This window comes from Desmodus rotundus, chromosome 2 (genome assembly GCF_022682495.2).
Source record: "Desmodus rotundus isolate HL8 chromosome 2, HLdesRot8A.1, whole genome shotgun sequence".
Lineage (NCBI taxonomy): Eukaryota > Metazoa > Chordata > Mammalia > Chiroptera > Phyllostomidae > Desmodus > Desmodus rotundus.
The window spans coordinates 142962281-142966648 of record NC_071388.1 but is presented as its reverse complement, the minus strand read 5'-3'; the positions used below and the strand labels follow the sequence as shown (position 1 = coordinate 142966648).

At 45.9% G+C, this 4368-nt stretch overlaps 1 pseudogene; it reads left to right on the top strand.

The window, feature by feature from the left end:
• The first annotated feature begins 1194 nt into the window (after positions 1–1194).
• Positions 1195–3860, top strand: LOC112322207 (CUB domain-containing protein 1 pseudogene; annotated as a pseudogene).
• The last annotated feature ends 508 nt before the right edge of the window (positions 3861–4368 follow it).

Below are 4368 nucleotides of genomic sequence, written 5' to 3'. Positions count from 1 at the left end.
CCTACTGAGTTAGCTCAAGAATTAGCTCAAAAAAACCCTCCTCAGGATTCACTGATTTACTGAGAACTCAGTGCTCTCTTCTAAACAGATGGCCACTATAGAAACTGTTACATTGTGTTTTCACTGCCCACTTCCCCACTGTTTTGTGAGTTGCTAAAGATAGGAACCATATCTTTTCATCTCTATGTCCCTAGGACTAAGTACTGTGTCTGATTATGTGAGTCTAAAGAAATCAGTATTTGTTGAAAATGAAAGGAAGGAAGGAAGGAGGGAGGGAGAGGCGGGAGGAGGGAGGGAGGAAGTGAGGAAGGGAGAAGGAAGGGAGGAGGAAGGGAAGAGGGAGGGAGGGAGGGATAGCTCAGTTTGGCTGAGAAGAGGACCCTGTGGGGAGAGTCACGCAGTGGATGCATTTCACTCTTTGAGTCCGGGGGGCGGGGTGGGGGGGCAGGTCCTGGAACATTGTCTGACACAACTAACCTGAGAACAATGTGCTAATGTCAATATTTAGGGAGACGGGAAATCAGAGGAAAGGGGCAGCAAGACAAGTTTTAATATACGACTTCATCTCGGTCCCTTTGCAAGATTCATCTCCAAACCCAATAGTGAGGTAACACTTCTGAAAACATTCAATTTATTGTTTTGTGTGTTTCTTTTGAAGTTATCGTATTTTGAGATATATAATTACTCCTGTTGCAAAGAGCGTAATATTATCTTGTATGCTCATTTTTATTTTCTAATTCAAGTGAATATTTCTTAGGACCTGAAGCACAAAATATATTAGATTTAAAGAAAACCAGAAATTAAAAATGCCTGTGCCCTCTGGTTCTAGGGGAAGAGGAATTATATTCTGCCAGTTATGAAAGGCCTGGCTTATTTTACTATCTCCCACTTGTAATCTTTAATATTAAGATAAAATATAAATAACATTAGCAGAAATCTGGTTATTTTGACTAAATAAAAGCCAACAAACTTACAACAGGTGGTAAGAGCAGCTTGCCGTGGCAAAATCCAGGCTGTAAGACATTTGAGACTGATATTTTTAAGACCAATAATAAAGGCTAAAAAATGTCATAAATATATACATTCCTCAACTCAAAAGAAGGTGGAAAGAATATTCCATATCATGAAGGACTTTATAACTACAAATAATAAATATTCTTTGGTCTTTATCAATATTACAACTTTGGGGATTGAATGCAGGTGCAGTTGACCGCTGCTACAGAAGCCAATACTCAAGAGGCAGGCGCTGACGTAAAGAAAGTGGTTTATTGTCAGGTGCCAGCCACGTGGAAGATGGGGACTCATGTTACAAAGCCCATCTCCTGGGAAGATGGGGACTCATGTCTCAAAGCCCATCTCCCTCTCTCAGTGGAGGCAGAGGTTTGTATAAGGGCGGGGAGGGGAACGGAAGAGAGAGATCAAGGAAGGGGGTTGAAAAGTTCTCCAAGTGCAGAGTCGGTTCCAGTAAGGTCAGTGATGGGCCAGTGCACGTCACCCTGGTTTAGTCATCCTGGCTTCCCACCATCCTGGCTCCATGGTTGAAGGTCAGCAAATCTCCCAGAGCCAGGATGCCTAAAGGTCTGAGTCTGTATCTTTTAAAGTTAGCTCCTAGGATTCTTATACAAATGTGCTGTTTCTACAAGCTAGATATTATTCAGAGTCAGCACCTAGAGAAACAATGTCAAAAGAATGGTGGAGTGGGTTACAATTTTGTACTGTTACAATTCCCCCATTACACTTTGACATTTTTAATGTCGGCAGCATTAACACCAAGTTTTCAATGCTGTTAGTGCTCTGTTGGTTTGGATTTTTGGGGGGCGTGGGCCGGGGGAGGAGTATGGATTTGAGCATTTAGTGTAGCAGGTGGTACAGTTGTTGGTTAAATGATGGTTAAAGTCATCTATTAAGAGTCTACAATGTTCCCGTCACCTTGCCAATACTATTTCTGATCTTCAAAACAGTTCTTAAAGGGGAGTGTTATCAGTGCCTCTGTGTTACAGATGAGCAAATCAAGGATTTAAATAGATTAAGTAGTTTTCCTGTGGTTCCACATATCATTAAAAAAAATTTGGAACTTGGACTCCATGGAACTCCATGGGACTCCATGAGGCTCGAAATCCCATACCTGTCCCATTGTCATGCGCTCTGGGATGCCACCACTGTTCTGAATAGAGTGCAGAAGATTTCAGCACCTGTCCAGCAAAATGAGTTCAGAGAAAAAAAGACTATCCGTCTGAGGTTTAGGCTGGGGGAGCCCATATTGAAAGTCCAAACAGGTTTTCAAGGAGGAAAAAGCACTAAAGTTAGGAAATTTAACATAATCTCTTCTTCATTATTTGTTATTTTCCTGAATATGAACAAAAAAATGATGAAAGAGACCAAAGGAATTTCCTTGACACTAAGCACAGTGAGTGACTTTTTGTCATTAGACAATGCAGGGGGCCTGGACAGGAATGATTGTCACTAAGCCTGCCTCGGCTACTTGCAAAACCAAGAAGGGGCATGGTGGTCTTTTGATGTGTCAACGAGGCTGGGATACACAAACACAAGATCTCCTTCCTCTGTGATAACCGGACGTGCCATGGATGAACGCCGAGAAAACCATAAGCTACGTGGACCACCAGTACTATCTCAGGAGTTCCTACTCTGTCCAGGCGCCAAGGGACATCCTCCAGCTCCTGGGCAGTTCCATGACTTCTGGAAGCTGCTAGTGCCCAAGAACAGGCCCAGCCTGGCGCGCATCCCGCCCAGAAGCTGCAGCAGCACACACAGGAGCATATCTGCACCACCAGCTTCATCTAGCTGGTGGCCAGCGCCACCCCAGGGCCAAGACCTGTACTTCAGCTCCTTTTGCTCTGGAGGCTCCATTGAGCAGATCCAAGTGAAGCAGGACATCTCGGTGATCCTGTGCACCTTTGCCCCCAGCTTCCAACAAGAGGACTCCACGCGGGGCCTGACCATGTCCTTCGTACCCTACCTCAAAGAGGGAGTTTTCAGAGTGACCCCAGATATGAAAGCAAGGTCTACCTGAGGACCCCTAACTGAGAACAGAGTTTGCCATCCCTTGCCTTGGTGTCCTGGAACACCAGTGTGTCCGGCAACCAGGTGGCCTGACTGACCTTCATAAAGGAGCAGACTGTCCTGGTCTGCTAGATGGGACGTGAATTCATGGTCCTCCAGGAGCAGTCATCCAAGGCTGGGAAGATCTTCAGCCTGGAGGAGGTGCTGCCCAAGCCAAGCTCCCACCATCGCAGCTTCTGGGCCAACATCTACAACTGTAGCCCTGTGAGTGGCAAGCAGCTGGACCTGCTCTTCCAGGTGTCACTTACCCTGAGAACTATAGACCTGAATGCCGTCTTCTTCGCTGTGGTGGGAGGCAGCACCTTGCTGCTGTTTTCTCTTGGACTCATCATTTGCTTTGTGAAAAAGTAGAAAAAGAGGATGAACAAGGACCCATCCGTAGGTATCTACAATGGCAACATCAATACCCAGATGCCAATGCAGCCAAGAAAGTTTCAGAAATTGTAAAAGGACATCGACTCCCACGTGTATGCAGGCATTGAAGACACCATGGCACATGGGCATCTGCTGCCGATTCCAACAGGCCCACCATCCAGCCCAAGGTAGACACCTACCGACCCTTCCAGGGCCCCATGGAGGACTGCTCTCCCTCGCCACCCCCCACATGCTCCGGGGTCCCGACTGCAAAGGTGGCCCCAGAGGAGCCATCCCCTGGCTTCAGCCCTGAGCCCAAGAGTGAACCGTACACCTTCTGCCACCCCACCAAGGGGAGCAGAAACAAGGGGAACACAGACATTCCCTTGCTGGATGCCCACAAGCCAGAGGAGACTGGGGAATAATTTGAACCCATCCCAAATACTCTGCATAAAGCAGGGCACTGAGATGCCCTGTCGGTGCCCACCAGAAATCCTAAAGAGGAATCATATGGAAGGAAGAGCAGGAGGTTTTCCTGAACACCGCCAACTTCTGATTTCCAAGCAGACTCATTCCGGCGATGAGACGTTGAAAATGATGAACTCTGGTCTGGATACCATTATCACTGCTCATGTCTTTCTTAATTCAGGTTGGGTTGCACTTGTAAACTGGGCCGTAATGAGAGAGAAGTGCGAGTTACCCAGTACAGGGTTGCAGCAAGCCCTGGAGTTGGACCTTTTTGTGGGGCCATGACGCTGCCTACTACACCTTCCTGCCACTGCAGGAGAGACTACAAAACAATCTTGTCTGCAGGTATGTTTTGCTTAGCTGACAGAATCTTTTTATTTTATTTTATTTTTTACATTCCAAAAGCAAAATGATCTTATTTTTTTAATTAAAAAATTTTTTATTTATTCTTACGTGTTTAAATTT